At 34.4% G+C, this 17804-nt stretch overlaps 1 protein-coding gene across 6 annotated transcripts in view; it reads left to right on the top strand.

Annotated features, from left to right (window-relative positions):
* RALYL (RALY RNA binding protein like) overlaps window positions 1–17804 on the top strand; it is an 867550-nt gene that overhangs the window by 434549 nt on the left and 415197 nt on the right. The window lies entirely within an intron of this gene.

A 17804-nucleotide genomic window follows, 5' to 3' on the forward strand; every position in this document is an offset into this window, starting at 1 on the left:
CATGCTTCTTCGAGGAAGGAAACAGTCAATCTCACAGTTTTTAGTCAGGCTGACACTATCCACCTATTTTGCAAGGTACTTTCACAAAGTTCAAATAGTTGATTGACTGAAGCTGAGGAGGAAAGGCTAAATGTCAGGCTTTTAAGATGGAACTGGTGGCAGCTCTCTAGCAGCCTGGCAGGTAGAGTGAAAGTCTAGAATTAAGAGTGACAGAGGAATGGCCAGTGGTGAAGAGAAGACTGTGTTTTAGCTGGAAAAGAAGAGTCAGCCCGTGGTTAGAGTATGTATGGGTTTTGATTAGGGGTAGAAAAGCTAGAATGTATACTGATTTATGTTTGCACAATTATTTCAACATTCAAAAGAGAAACGTCCATGATTTTACTAAGATAAAGCTTTAAATCTCTTTACTTTTGAGATGTTAATATAAATTCCTCCTTTTCCAAATGATCCCAAGATATTGAGATTCTGCTTAAAGATCATTTTATATATTTATTACATTTTTATCATGCTGGTCTCTGCTTTAAGAGGTGTGAAAATCTAGGAAAATAATAAATATATTACATTGATAAGATGGCAGAGGGTAGATAAAATAAATTCAAAGTTAATGAGAAAATAAAATATGTGAAAAGTTTTGATTCATGGTATTTCAGTGTAAAAATAAAGTAAATATTTTAAATAGTACAACAAAATAGTAAATAAAGCATCTTTAATAAAACTCAGCATCTAATGTGACACCACTTGCTTTACTCTGTTTGTTTCCAACACTAACTCTTTTTTCCCCCTTATTGTGAAATGAGAGGCAATTAAATTCATGTATTAGTGACCTGGATTATAGAAGTCATTGCATAAATTAAAAGCAGTCTTCTTGCTCTTCAGAATTGGAGCAAATTGTGAGAAGATGAGAATTATTAATTAGATTCTGTCCTATTTTTTTCATTAGTTAAGTATCTAATAAGTTTTCAAGAAAGAATTATGGTTATCCAGTTCTGTCCAATAGACATACCATGTGAAACACAGTTAAATTTAAAATTTTATACAAATCAAAAAAAGAAACAGGGGAAATTAATTTGTAATATATTTTATTTAACCTACTATTTAAAATATTGTTTCAACATATAATCAATGTAGAAACTATTGTAATAATGTCTAAAATATTAAGTGGTTAACCAATATAAAATTATTAATGATATTTTTACATCATTTTTCATACTAAGTTTTCAAACCCTGGTGTGTATTTTACACTTACAACACTTCTCAATTTGATCAATAGCCACATGTGGCCAGTGGCTATCTACCACAACCAACCACACTATTTAGATACTTTACCTTCATTTCATTCATTCACTTATTCATTCATTCATTATGTGCTCGAAATCCATAAGTGAGATGGTAATTGATGTCAGACGTATTTTATTTTCTAAATTACATACTAAACTGTATTTTCAAGTTCTTTTTGGTAATATTTTGTTTTCAGCTAAAGAATATCCACTGTTAGAGGTTTTTCTCAGGCTTATCTTATCATTACAAATACTCTTAAAATTATTAAAAACATTGTTCCAGTTGCTATTGCTGCATAACAAGCTACCCCACATTTTATCAGGATAAGACAACCATTTTATCATGCTCACAGATTCTGTGGTCAGTATTTAAAAGGGCAGAGCAGGAGTGGCATGTCTATGATACCCAAGTTCCGGAGCCTTGAATGTGATTCAGGAAGTCTGAAGAATGTCGCAATGTCTGGGAGCTGGAATCATCTGGAATCTTTGTTCACTCCCTTATCTGGTGGCTCATCTGGGAGAACTGGGAGACAAGAACTGCCAACCACAGCACCTCCATCTGGGGTGTCCCTGTGGTCTGGTCTCCCGCTGTGGCCTGGCCTCCTTACAGCATGGAGCATCAGGGTGGTTGGGCTTTTCCCGCGGGGCTCAGGGCTCCATGTGTAAGTGATTCAACAAATAAGACCCAAGTTGCATTGGCTTAAAATTCCCACAGTGTCATTTCCACTCCTTTCTATTGGTTATGTGCTAGTCATTAAAGTTCAGTCCAAATTCAAAAAGAGGTGACTCACCTCTCCATTTGAGTGTCAAAGAATTTGAGAACATATTTTACAATCATCACATAATTTTGCTTTCTGAAAACTTTGCTCCCCTATGTCCACAGTTATGTGTGCTCTATGAACTTTCCTCAGTCTTTATCTATTGTAACTCCAGATAATCACTGTATTCAGAGATTCATCAGAGATCTCATTTCTGCATGCCCAGAGTCTGACATAATGCCACCTTACTGCACACATAATTTATGGACTTGTGAGGATTACATTAACTTATAACATGGTAAGTATTCTGCAGAGGCTTGGTACACTTTATATACTCCATAACTGTTAGCTTTAAGTGTCCTAGAGAGCTATTACCATAATGATAATCTTTAAGTTCCAGTTCTACTGCCTTAGACATGTTTTACCTTCATTAAGTTATTTCAATTCTCTAAGTCTCTGTTTCTCCTTTGTAAAAGGAAGATAATAATAGTCAATTTTATAGGATATTAGGAATAATCCATATAAATGATTATTATAGTGTCTGGTACATAGTAAGCAAAATATTTTATGAAAGTTTGTCCAGAAGTTTTAATTCCAACAAATTTCTCTATAGACTATTCCGTGGAGGAAGGACTTTTAATCAACAATGCAGAGGAAGAGGTAGTTACTTATTCTAATCAGTAGAGAGGGACAAACCTGGGGCAGTTTAATGATGATATATTTTATTACATAATATCATTTGTGTTCTTGAAATAGTCTAAGACTAATCAAATCAAATTTCCAGATTGATATTAAAAATGACTGAGCATTGAAAACATTTATAATTAATTAAATAAAATTAAGATAATTAGGTGTCTTCTTACATGTCTGATTCTTACCCTAGTGTAGAAGGTTAAGAAAAAAAAGAGTTCCACACAATGTTTCATTGTGATATTCCTTTCTATATATTTTAGTACATCCAATACTTCCTAAGTGGCTAAGAATTGCTCTTCATATATGTTCAACCATAATTACATACTCCAGTCAAGACTATCAGAGTTTAAAACTCTGGTTAATTTTACCAATAAACATTGAAGACTTTTTGAACTGCAATGATAACTACTGTTATAGAAAATGTAACTTGGATTTTTTGTTCAAATTTTACTTTTATTTCCTGAACAGTAAAAAGACATAAATGCATAAAGAATCACACTTTCTTGGAAATAGTATATCAGACTGGTGAGTTAGCTTCAGCTCTTACCCACTTCACAATGTAGCTGAAAAAAAGTTCCAGGCATCCCACTTAGCTTGTTAAAAGATCTGTCATTTTTCCACATGACCCATTTGATTGGTATTGCTACAAATATGTAATATTTTCTTGAACATTGCTGTTATCCTCCTATTTATATTTCACTTATGATGGTAAGAAAACTATTTTAAAATGTAGATGAAGCTGTTTAGTAAAAACATCACTGAGAGGAGAGTTAGGAGAGCTGGGTTGCAGTCCTGCTCAACTGCTAACAAAGTAACTGATTTTTGAGCATGCCCCTAACCCCTCCAGGCAGGTTTGGTATATAATGGTTGGTATGGTCTAGAAACTATAAGGGCCTTTACCTACAAATGTTCATTGATTTCATAAACTATGCATAGATTTGTGTCCCATTGTAATGATCAATATTAAATATACAATTTTTATAGACTAAAAGCTGTATATAGTTTGGGATGTTATGAAACACTAATTTAAATTTCCTTTATTCCTAAGTAATCAATGGCATTCTTAACAATGACATCCTTCCTGACTCCCATGTATCTGCATACTAAACGACAATGAGCTGCCTTAGTGACAGAAATCAATGACAGTTATTTGGTCTTTGATATCCTTGTTCCCTGTGTTTTATTTTTCTGGTAAAAACTGACCCAATATTTTCTTGATCTTCTGATAAACAACAGTGCTCTTTCCATGAAATGAAATAGCCTTATAGACTTTTCAATCTTTAGTTCACATGTGAACTTACTGAAATCAGCTTGTGGCTAGCTAGGGTAAGAATGCTTCCAGATTGTTGAGTTGGCAGGTTTTCTAAATTAATTGTTGAATTCCAGGATATGAGTAATAAAGTTAATTGATGAAAGCTATGTCTGTATATGGTAAACTTTCTTCCTATCTACTTTCAGACCATACAATGATCTTTAGATTGTTTTATATTTCTGGAAGAGTGAAGGAAACATCCCTGCATAATTATAAAGCTTCGTCCAAAAAAAAAAACCCAACGTCTTTGATGACATAGTATATGCCAAGCTTTGCTTGGTAGCTAAAATATCTTACATCATTAAATCCTTGCAACAAGGATGTAAGTTGTTATTGAAAAGTCAAGAAAACAGAGGCTTAGAAATAGTGAAATTATTAGCCACATTTATTCAGCTGGTAAAGTTTAGAGCCTGCATATAACCCATGATCACAAAGTTTAGGATACCCACACATTTGATGATATTTTTAATTGGAAAAAAATCAGATGATATCAGAACATATTATATGCAGAATATATACAGAATACTTATGGAAACAAATACGCCACATTCACATAACTTCTTATCTTTCTTAAATACCTTTAAAGACTTACTCTTTAATAAATACCTTTAGAGATAATATAGATTAAACTTAATAAGGATTTAATCATTTTGATTATTTTTTCTTATTCTCTTAAAAAAGTTATTAATATTTAAGTGTATTTTCTTTCAAGTTTCTTTTTCCATGCAGTAATATTATTTTGTAATCGCCTGAGATATGCAGAAGCAAAAGAAATTCGACTGATATTGTGTTAAAGAGCTGAGATTGTGAGTTGAGAAAAAAATAAAGTAACTATCACACAGAGGTAATGGATCCACTAAAACACATCTCTTTTCCATCTCCTAATATCTTCTTAGGATGATGAAGAAAATGCTAGACAGATGATTTTTCACTTCCACTAAAAGCTTTTTGTAAATGGCATTTCCTAGAGTGACTGTTCTCTATCATGTTACTCAGCATCTAGGGAAATGCAACCCTTTTTTCTGCCTCACTGGTTGTTCAATGAGTAATATATTCAGGGTCCTTCCTTGACTTGAGACATTTAAGTCAACCTTCACCCAGAATGTGTGCTTGAGTCTTTGTGGTTGTTATGGGTATTTTTGTTAATGGTGTTGAATTGTATTAAGCAATTTAGAATCTCTCACTTTCCTCTTAAGCATCAGGTATTGATGTATGTGCCATGATGTCACTCATTCTTTCCCTGAATGCATTAACCTTCATTCTCTGTGTTTGTGTCTGGTCTGCCTGTCTAATTTGGAATTAAAGCTGTCTGGGAAAAGCCTAATTTGGTGCTGTGTACATTCTAAAGTCACTGCATGAGCTCAGTAAACGTTTATTAATGAATATAATTGTCAACATTGTTAGTGGATATTATTGATTCATAGTAGTGATAATAATATGTATTGATTATTACTGGAAGGAGGTAACTAGACCTAACTTTTCTTAATGAGGGAAATACAGTTGCGTGTGTATACATATACATCTATATGTATTTTTTTGTGTATACACACACATACACAATTATATATATATGTGTGTGTGTATGTATATTTAACAATGATTGTTTTTCACATCCACATTTTAACAGAAAATGTTTCTTGGATGACAGTTTTATGCTTCATTTAAATATACTTTAATCTAAAATGACAAAGGAAATAGGAAGCATACATCTAAATGTTTGCATTGGCATTTTAATTAATTCAGAAAATACCTTTTATTTATACATTAACATATTTGTCAAATGTGCAAAATACTCTGCTACATATTGGAGACAAAGGAGAAACAAGAAATGGTCCCTGTTTTCAAGCTGCCCATCATGTAAGGTACATATGAGTAAGCAGACACTTGCAGTCCTGGGTGCTGAATGCTGAGACAGGGTCAGGTGTGCAAAGCTTATCTAAGATTCCCTTAGGAAATTTGCTTTTTAGGATTCCTTCTTGATTCCAGGAGAGGGCCTTATTGAGCACTACCATGTACTAGCCCAAGTTAAGCTTCAAAAGAACCAAAGGAGGTATTTGATTTCCATTTCCACGTGAGAAAACTTCAACTTAGCGTTATTTGTGATTGACTTGTCCAAGGTCACAGAGCAGAGATTTGAATTCAGGCTTGCCATACCCGAGTCCAAAACTCTTTCTACTTAATGACTCCCTAAATCAAGCCCTCAGATCCAAGCACTTAGAATATTAGGAAGCCATCTTTCATTTAATCTATTAATGGATGTATAATAAACCTATGATTTGACTTATTAAGAGTTATTATCCATAGAAGAATAGTAACTAATATTTATTTATTTATTTTTAAACATCTTTATTGAAGTATAATTGCTTTACAATGGTGTGTTAGTTTCTGCTTTATAACGAAGTGAATCAGCTATATATATACATATATCCCCATATCTCCTCCCTCTTGCGTCTCCCTCCCACCCTCCCTATCCCACCCCTCTAGGTGGTCACAAAGCACCGAGCTGATCTCCCTGTGCTATGCGGCTGCTTCCCACTGTAACTAATATTTAAATGCTTAGTCTCAAGCTAATATTGTAAAATTAAGCTGGAAAATAATACTAGTAATATTTTCTTTTAAAAAAACTACATTGCAGGTTTCTATATGCTCCTAGGGCTAAAGGTAAATCTAATATTCTTCTTAATATTTAAAAATATGTCTTATGACCTGATATACTCTGAACTTACTGGAGATGCATATTCTTTTCTTTTGCTTTGACTCGGTAATGTAAGAGTACCATATAAGGTATTTTGTGATGCCAACGTCACTGTACAAAAATTGTATGACTCATTTTCGTTCACTTTGTCTGAGTTAAAAAGCAACATTCGTGTCCAGGCCTGAAAAATGGATGGCTACAGCATGTATTATTAAATACAGTAGTCAGTGAAGTCAGCATAAGCTTCAAGTAGCAAGCAGTACTCACCCTTGAGGAGCAAAAAGTACAGATATAGCCCAGTCAAATGCAAATTTGTTTTCTTGATGTTGCCATTTATCTATTCATAGAACATAAGGTTATGGAATAAACATAAATTAAAAGTGGACATTTTCTTCACTCATTATGATGGGAACATTGAGATACAGTATTTTTGGCTAAATGTTATAGTATCAAATTATATTTTCTATTAATTTTTAAGTTTACTTGAGGTTACAAGTTCCTTGAGATGGAATCGCAAGACACTAAGTCCTAGAGAATCATTTACTTCTTAAGGCATTGATAATTGACTTTAACCTACAGTCCATTCCCACTTCAGAGCAATCACATTGAATTTCAGAAGGCTGTATGTTAGTTTTTAAATTTTATTTTTAAGTCCACAAATTGTGTTCCAGAGACACTTATTCCATAAGATATAATAGTATTGACAGTTTATGTAGAAAAAGTGTTGTGTTGTGTAAACAAAATTAAATAAGTATGTTTTTTCTGTAACACTTTTTAGAACTTTTCATCTGCCAGAAAAGAGTTACAGAATGCAGGGTTTCCAAACTTATTTGACTAAGAAATTTTTTTATCATTAGAAACTAAAATTACGGATTTTCCAGGCAAAATACCACAATAGTTATAATATGCTGTTTTCATTAGCTGAAATTTTAAATTATATATATATAAAACTTACATAATATATAAAACTTATATAATTTATATATCTATATAAAACTTAAGGACTTTCTAGATGTCTCAAGTTATTGCTGAAACTCCAAAACTGAGAACAGCAGCTGATGCTGGTCCACAACCTACTTAGAATGGCTAAACACATTCATAATAAGTGAGTAAAAACAGATGTGCTCAGCAGTTTTTAAGTCTCCTTCAACCCATATAAGAGAATGCCAGAAATTCAACAGGATGATGGCATAAAGCCATGGAGATAGAGTTGTCAGCCTCACTAGACACTAAAACGTCATTTCATATGCCCACTTCTATTCTGAGCCTGTACCACCCCTACACACACACACACACACACAGGAGTGCGGGGGACTGCTACTACCTCTCTAAGCCAAGGGAACCACTTCACAGCTTTGTGGTTTTCTGGAATGTCCAGGGTGGCATTGTTCTCCTCAGTTGGTGAAATGCTGAGCTGAAGAAACGGGTGGAACTCACATGTGCATTTGTGGGATGTTTAGCAAGATGATTCTTGAGAGAGCTTGATTTAGGTCACTAAATTAAGGAATGTACGTGAATATAGAGACTAGTACCTGATTCTCATGCCTAAGCTTTTTCAAGCTGTGGACAGTTACGGTTTAAAAAAAAAAAAAAAAAACGGGCAGAATGAGGAAAGAGGTTTCTGTTTCTTCATGTCCAGAGTATGTTGAATGTATGGGTTTAAAGTGGACTAAGTGGCTCAATCAATCATCAAGATGGCTTTTGCACAGCAGCCACCTGAGAAGGCAGAAAGAAGCTGTAAGGTGTGCCGCTGGGAATGGCTGCCGGAGGTGGGAGGAGCGTTAGAGCCACCTGACCCGCTTTAGGGAACTATGCAGAACTCTGCGTAGGGAGTATGGTATAGAGCAGTGTCTCGAGGATGTCTTTGAGGAAATCACATATGTGCCTCACAATAAAGCCAGTATTTGTAGATGGGCCATAGTGGAGAGCATGATGGTCAACCAGTATTAGCCAGATAAGAACTACTAAGGAACTAAGACTTTTGCATGTCTGCCTGAAATTCCTCCTCACTTGCACTGACCCTGGAAAATACAGGAGATAGAGGTGGCAGGAGAGCTGATGACTAAGTCACACTCCCTTCCCCACTGGGAGATCCAGAACCACAGTTCAGACCAAAATGAAGGGAAAAGAAGAGTATTTAACTAGTTGTAAATGTGAATTTTAGATTTATTTAGGACTGGAGTTATTAATAAATAGGAGTTGTTTTGTTTTTGTTCTTTCCCCCATCCCCTGATACAGGACTTGTTCTAATCAATGATAGTGACTGTAAAGCTATAACATCTCACGGAGATGTATTCTAGGGATCTGAAAAGGATTCCCCAAAGAACATATTGAACACATGGTCTTGAGAAAAATAAAGCTTCTTTTTTTAAATTTATTTTTATTTATTATTTATTTATTTATTTTGGCCATGCTGGGTCTTCGTTGCAGCGTGCAGTCTTCTCTAGTTGTGGTGCGTGGGCTCAAGAGATGTGGTGCACAGGCTTAGTTGTGGTATGTGGGATCTCAGTTCCCCAACCTGGGATCAAACCCAGGCCCCCTATATTGGAAGCACAAAGTCTTAACTGCTGGACCACCAGGGAAATCCCAAGCTTTTTTTCTTAATTGTATCCTATTAGATTCTGCCCCTCCGATATGCCAGTTACAGGCATTATGCTTAATTTTCTTGAAATTAATTTTATGTTGAATTATCAAGTATTCATTATTAAAATAATACAAATTTACTAACTTCAGATGAGGTTAATGATGCCACAATCTTGGAAGTAGCATATATTTCATATACAGGTGCATAATTTATATATAATAGCTTATGAAATATTAATGAACATAATTGTGGAAATACATATTTTAGAACATCAGATTATGTATCAGGAAAATACTTTTAAACAGCTAATATTGTATTTTGTTATCCTAATTCATAGCTTAAAGCCCAATTATTAATCATATTCAGCTGATCATATCTAGCACTGTCAGAACAAGAGGTCTAATGGCAACTTAAATTAACATCTGTGTCACATTTTAGGAGAAGAGCAATAAGAATGCCAAAAGGGGAAAAGAAGCATATGAGTATGAAATAAACTCAGACATTCTGTTTTGTAAAATTATTTAAAAAGGTATATATAATATTTCTATATCATGTAGCTTGTAGCAGAGACATAAGTCATCATATTACCTGTACCTCGAACATGATGAATTGATTGTGTTCCAATGAGAGGACCTAATTACTTAGAGAAATGAAGAGGACATATGAGAGGTCTTTAGCCCCAATGGCCATATATTATCATTAATAACACTGAACTCTGTGTGGTTTAATTCCTCTGTTCTGTACAGTTTGGAGCACAGAATCTTCCTAATTCATTTCTTTAGAGAGCGATCAGATAATTAATCATTCTCCTAAAAATAGCAAGGGAAAATATCACATGAAATTCAAGCAATAATGAACAGAAGTTTTGCACATCAATTTTTTTTTCGGTCCTTGTTAAACCTCCATAAGTAACAAACATTAAGTTTATGCATAATCATTGGTTCAGAATATAGTTGTTAAACTCATTCAGTAATTTCTGTAGCATATGTGATCATCAAATTATGTTGTCACCTTGCTACAGATATAAAACAGAATCAAGACTCAAAATTATTTCAACAGTCTGGAATTCAAGGTTGAAATCAATAAGATGAAATTTAACAGGAGAAATGAAAACTTGTGTGTTTGGGCATTAACGGTCATTTGTGCAAATATAGCATATGGAAACATATGTTGATAAATGGACTGATGAATAAGAACCCAGTTAAGAGTGAGAGCATTGCACAACAGTTGAAGGACACTCTTGTGGAAGGAGGATTAGAGCTGTAGGCAGGTGAAACTATGGAATTTATCTTTAGACGGTTTTAAATTCAAGAAATAACATGTTAGCTACCAGAACTATCAAATATGAAAATGACTACTTTGCAAGATAGTGAATGCTTTCTCCCTAGTGTCCTTGGATAATTCCAAGCAATGACTATATAACTATGACAGGAAGGCTGATTATATAAAAACATTTCTGCAATCAAATCGGGAAGAAATGATTATGTCACTAAGGTCCCTTCTGATTTTGAGATTCCTGGATTGTATTTTTTTTCACTTATGTAACCCATCAGCTCTCTCCTTGGCATTTATATTCTATCTTGCTAATCACAGCTGTTTATGTACATGTCTAGTTTCTTGCTAGATTCTTTTCTTATACAGTGAATTCCATAAGATTAGTAACTGCATTTTATTTATAGTCTTACCTCCTATAGGAGGTCTAGAAGCCTAGAACATAAAAGCACACCATAAATATTTGGGAATATTATAAAATTAATATGTAATAGTACTTTCTTAAACATATAACATTTTCATGAGAGAGGGCTCTCAAGAACTGTGAGAAGTCTGAGGTTTTACCCAGCTTGCATGTTAAGAGGTTAACCCTACCTCAGTTTTATGTATGCTGACTGAACACTCAAGATTCTTGGGTCAGAGAATGTTAACAGAGGACCCAGGATGCCTGGGTTAGAGACACAGGATTTATTACTCACAATACAGTGAAGACTATGAGCATTAGCATAAGTGAGTCAGTTCCCCTTACCACCAGGTATGGGCGGCGCGCGGTAATACATATGGGCCAAGATGGTGCATGCATGTAGCCAATGGGTTGCATTACAGAAGACAAACCTGAACTTGGAACCCCAAATCTTTTATAATGGAGAGTAACCATGTTTTTCCTCTGCTCCAGAGGGAGAAAATATATCTTCCTAGGCTGTTTGTTATACGAATATCTTTGGATGAAAAAATAGTTCAAAGAAAGTTTAGTTGGTGCCTCTCACAAGACATGCAAAAACACAAGAGACCCATAAAGAATTGTCTCCCACTCATAAAATGCTTCTGCATTGTGAACAAAGGGTGCAGAGTTTGAGCCACACTTTGATATAGCACTGTGTGAAAATGATGGGGAAAAAGAAAGAACATGGAACATGAAATTCATAAATACATTGTATTAGAAGTGACCTCAAGACTATGAATTACCTTTAGATAAATAATTTGTACAGGGTGCAAATAGCAGTGGCTAGCTATGGCCTCTCATGATATTGGTGACTTTTTTATTGTTAGAACACCTCTGATTCTATCTTCACAATAGTTTGTTTCTTCTTTGTTGTTCAGATGTTACTTTTATACCTTTGTTAATCTGTACTTTAGTTCTTATTTTACTGGCCACACATGTGAGCAGCTAACCTGTCATTTTGAAGGGATGATGTTCCTAACCAGGATGGGAAACTTAAAAAAAATGACCTATAAAACACAACTTCCAAAAAGCCAGGTCCTCTATAAACATTTCTGTAACTTGGTTGGTTTTCATACCTTAGAGACCACCAATTCTATTTAAAGGCATAGGAAGATGATAGTAGATATTATCATGAAAATATGCAGGGACAAGATCCTTTTTTAATTTAAAAGTTTCAGAGAGAGCAAGTTCCTTTTCAAAAATAACAGTATTCACTCTATTCAGAAATAACCAAGGCCTTCATTCTCTTTGCTTTCTTTTTTTTTTCCTCTGTAGATAGGCAAGGTTTGTAAATTATACAGATCTGTCTATTTAGGATACACAGAATGTATGGTTTAAATTTCTTTAAATTCTGTGGAACTTTTTGCTATAAATAGTTACTAATTTTAATTTCATGGAATGTGTTCTCATCATTAACATCAGGTTCTATTTTTGAAGTACTTAATTGAATGTGGGCCTTTGAATACTGTTGAACAATGATAATTAATGCATACAAAATCAAGTGGATGATTATAATGATATATTATCCCACAATAGTAACTGAAACAGAGGAAATATCCCATAACTTATATTTGAACTGAGCAGACTGGGTTTATGAGGACAAAGAATAAAAATCATAATTTTCATCAAATGTTTCAATAATTATGAAAAGAACTTAATATCATTTTCATTATTAAATTTTTCATTTCTGCCTTCATCACTCTCTGATTTTCATACAAGGATAAGGATATCATCCACTAATAGGTTAGCATTGTCTCATCTAATACATACATTTTTAGCCTGCGGGCTCTCTGAGAACCACTGAGACATGCTTCTTGGAGATCCAAACAAGTACATTTTAAAATGTACTGTAAGTAGATGAGGTGTAAAAGCACATGTGTAATGTTGATGCTCTTAATGTAGTTTTGGAATCTACCAATGCAGTATATTCATCCAAGAATTCTTTTACTTTAACATAAGAATAATGCAATGACTATCTTATTCGTTTCAGAAGAAAAGATGGTGTCTCTAAAGGCTACACTGAGGTTCCAGAGACCCTTATCCTTTCAATGTGACAAGGTGGTTCTGAGCACAGGCAGAAAAGAGAGATGGATGGAATCCTAACTCTACCCCTAACTCTTTGTGCAACATACAACACGTTCCTTAATCACACCAACTTAATCCTCAGTTTCCTCTTGTTTAATGGTGACAATTCCTACCAGATTAGGGTCATGCATATCACATGAGACAATATATACAAAGGACTAAGGATAATCCTTTGCACATATTCAACTATATGATTTCAGCTTCTCTGGGTCTTAATTTCTTTAACTCTAAAAATAAGATTAGACTCTATGATCTCTAAGGCATTTCCAGCTCTAAATTTATTGGAATTTTACCTGGGGTTCCTCATTTACTATTGCCTATGGTTCTCCTTACTTTTGTTATCTTTCTAGGGTAAAGTTTTTTGTTTGTTTGTTTCTTGTTTTTTATCCACTGAGTATGTAGGATCTAGAGACTAGAGTACAAATGTATGATCATAAATGTATTCGACACCATCATGACAGATATCTAATAGTCAGACAGGACAAGTGAGGATTTTTGATACATGTTCTTGCTACTCTCCCGGCTCTAGTTCACCTTTGATAACCAAATCACTGATGAGGACCAGAGAGAGAGGCAGAGAGACAGAGAGAGAGGGGAAAAGGAACTGAGGGAGGAAGGGGGGGGGAGGATGAGCATCCCATAGATGCCACAAACTGAGTGCTACCTAGATGTTGATTAAAAAGAACAAGGGATAGGGTATGACAGAAATCATAAGCATTCTACAGAATTAGAGTTCTGAATTTGGAGGCTGTTTTCACTGAGAACGGCTCTTGACATGCAGAAATGAGCCCTATATTTGTAAAGGCCAATTGACCAAATGTTGTTACACAGTAAGCTCAATTGTCTCTTAAATTCTAGATATTATCTGATACTACATTAGATACTTAAAGTAGTTTAGAAGCTTTTTCAGCATGAAAAATAGCAGTAAGCGGTGTCTCTAATATCTTTAATGAGAATTAGCAGATAGGTAATTTAGAATGTATATGGGAGGCATATGACTCAATAATTACCTACTTTCACTAATAAATTACGCATTTTCTTTGAAGTTGTAATTGTAGATGTTTTAGTTTTTAGAGGAGGCAATCATACACATACATATAAATAATTAATTAAAGACCTCATGGCCACTGTCCTATGCAGACGTCTAGATAGGTTTTCCCTTGCCCACGAATGTGCTTACAGATTTAGGACTTGTATTAGATCATTGTTGGTATATCTGATATAGCCCTCTTGTTTCCCTGGATTGTAAATAGCTAAAGGACTATGTCTTAGTCATTGATATAACATTAAGACACAGAAAACGCTACCATCTGTGTCACTGAGGAAATATGTGTTGAAACAATGTGAAGTTGAACACAATTTTTCTCTTTTGGTCTAAAAATTTCACAGACATAGAAAACAAACGTATGGTTATCAAAGGGGAGGAGGGGGGAGAGGGATAAATTAGGATTTGGGGATTAAAATTTACACACTATTATATATAAAATAGACAACCAACAAGGACCTACTGTATAGCACAGAGAACTATACTCAATATCTTATAATAACCTATAATAGAAGAGGGTGTAAAAAAAGAATATATATATTTTTATATATGCATATGTATAAACGAGTCACTTTACTACACACCTGGAACTAACACAACACTGTAAATCAACTATATTTCAATTTAAAAAAAAGTAAAAATAATTCAAAAGTCATTCTAATATACCTTAAAGGAATAGCTTAGTGTCTCAAGATATTTCTGTAAATCTTATATATTTTTTCCCATAGAAATGCTGGTTTGGCTTTTCCAAAGGGTCTTCAGTGGTCTTCCAAGTTGAAATGTATGGGGTTCATTTGAACAGCATCAGGGCTTTTCTCCTTGGCTACACTCAGAATTCTGAGAGTATCTTTTATCTCATCAGTTGAGTGTTATATGAGAAATAAGCTAGCCCACCTCTCTACTTCTATGATGTGGGGAATACACTTCGTCCTTCAAGAACCTTACAGAATGTTCCTTCCTCTATGAGGTTCTCCTGAAATCCCCTAGACATGTTTAGTTGAAATGTCCTCTATAAGCTAGCAATGCATTGTAAACACTCTTACTATAACAGTCATCGCTTTGTATTGTAGTGTGTTATCTTTGTCTTTATCTCCTTTGTTAAACTGTGAATTACCTCATTAAGCCAACAACCAACATCTCTTGGTTATGTCATCATGAGGGTGCCCTCCTTGAGTCCCATACATTGAGCATATTATTTCAAATACATGGCATGAACAGAATACAAGTTCTCTCATGCTCACTTTCATCCAGCCCAAATGAGAATGAACTGAACAGAATACTTTAAAAAGTATCTACAAAATGTTACTTTCAAGGAACCAGCTCCTGTGTTAACATTCCCTATATTATTCTCAAGGGAAAGAAATATTTTTGCTCTTCTCAGCATTAACTGATTGTTACCACTATGAGGTTGTAGAATATATCACCTTCTGAAAATACTTATCCTTTAACATGACACATAAATAAAATTTACCTCTTCATTTTAGATGATTTTTATACTAAGGACAGAGAAAACATACACTGAACTAACATTTGTTATTTTGTTACATTGTTACTTTCAAAATGTTGACATAAGTTGCAGTTATACAATAAAAAGACTTTTTCCTGTGATATATTTAGTACCATAGTTTAAAAAACTGTGATCCTATAAATCTCAGTGTTCCTGAGGTGAATAGGGTCTCTTGAAAGAAAGTGGAGGTCACAGTGGATTTACTTTATATGTCAGACGTGTCACCTTTGGGCACTGTATTAGTTTCTTAGGGCTGCAGTAACAAAGTACCAAACTGGGTGGCTTCAAACAAAAGAAATTTATTTTCCCACAGTTTTGGAGGTTAGAAGTCTGAAATTGAGGTATCAACATTGTTGGTTCCTTCTGAGCTTCTGGTGACGACCAGCAATCCTTGGCATTCCTGGGCGTGTAGATGCATCCTCCAGCCACTGTCTCTTTATCATTGGCATTCTCCTTGTGTGTCTCTGCCTCTTCTTCTTATAATTTCATCAGTTTTTTTAGATTAGGGCTCACCCTAATGACCTCATTTTAAACTGATTACATCTGCAAAGACCCTCTTTCCAAAAATGGTCACATTCACAAGTACTGGGGGTTAGGACTTCAACATACCTATTCATATCAAACACATATGTGTTCATTATATCAAACACACACTATTCATTCAAAATATATGTATTCAATTCAGCATCTGACAGGCACAGTTGAGTCAGGGTTTGTAATTCCAGCACTAGAAAAACAAAGACAGACACTGTTTGAAATTCTCAACTTCACCTATGCTAACAAGCACTATTGGGTGTTTTGGGGTCTTATGTCTGTGTGCATTAGTATATCAGTTCTATACCAGGAAAACAATTGGGCATAGCACACATTATAAACACAAAAAACTGTTTTAAATGAATTAATAGGTTTTAATAGGAAGATCATTGAACATGTGATCTAGACACTTGATTTTACAGTACAAGAGGCTGTTGACAGTATGAATGTTGAAACCTAGGCTAGTCTCTTAATCTCTTTTATGAATTTTCAAAGTTTAATTTGTGAAGAAAGAAGTCCAGGAAGATGCCTATAATACATATTGACACATTGATTTTTCTTCACAGGTAAAATTTTAAAATTGCCTAAGAATAAGAAAATCTCCACTTGAACCAAGTCATCCCCAGATAAACAGATGGGAGTTTTCTACAGGAAATCCACTGCTAAACACCCAAGGAAAGAATGGTTTCTGCTCATTAGATTTGGGGATTTTCCCTTTAATTCTTATTAAAGATCTTTCTGCATAATTCCATAGCTTCATAGCACACACTTAAGACAGTGTAGATCGTGGAATTGCAAACATCTTCATGTAAAATCTTCTGGTAGCATCTTCTGAATTCATATAATAGAGACAAACTTGTATTATGTTATGTAGTAACAAGGGTGATTCTTGTAATGGAAAATGTGGAAATGGGGCAGATAGGTATCTGTGACACACAGCCAAAGTTCAAGGGAATAGGAAAAGATATATCACTATAATCTATGGACCCTGAAAAGTTATTAATAAACTGATAGAATTCATTTTTTTTGAAAACAGCTTTTTGAGATATAATTCACATATAGTGTACCACTTTAAAATATACAATTCAATGATTTTTAGTATATTCACAGGATTGTACAACTATTACCATAATCAATTTTAGAACATTATCATCACCCAAAAAAGAGACCCCATGCCCTTTGACAGCACCCCCTCCCCATTTTCCATCCACCCCCAGTTCTAGCCAATGACTAAACTACTTTCAGTCTCTATGTATCTACCTATTCTGGACATTTCATATAAATGAAATCATACAAAAATGTGGTCTTTTGTGACTGGATGCTTTCCCTTAACATATTTTCAAGGTTCATCCATGATGTAGCATGTGGATATACCACATTTTATTTATCCATTTATCAGTTGATATAAATTTGGATTTTTCTACTCTTTGACTATTATGAATAATGTTGCTATGAGCATTGTGTACATGTTTTTGTGTGTACATTGGTTTTCTTTTCTCTTGGGTACACACTTAGGAATGGAATTGCTGAGTCATATGGTAGCTTTATGTTAAACCTTTGGAGGAAATGCAAGACTGTTTTCCAAAGTGTCACCATTTTA

This window comes from Eubalaena glacialis, chromosome 17 (assembly GCF_028564815.1).
Source record: "Eubalaena glacialis isolate mEubGla1 chromosome 17, mEubGla1.1.hap2.+ XY, whole genome shotgun sequence".
Taxonomy (NCBI): domain Eukaryota; kingdom Metazoa; phylum Chordata; class Mammalia; order Artiodactyla; family Balaenidae; genus Eubalaena; species Eubalaena glacialis.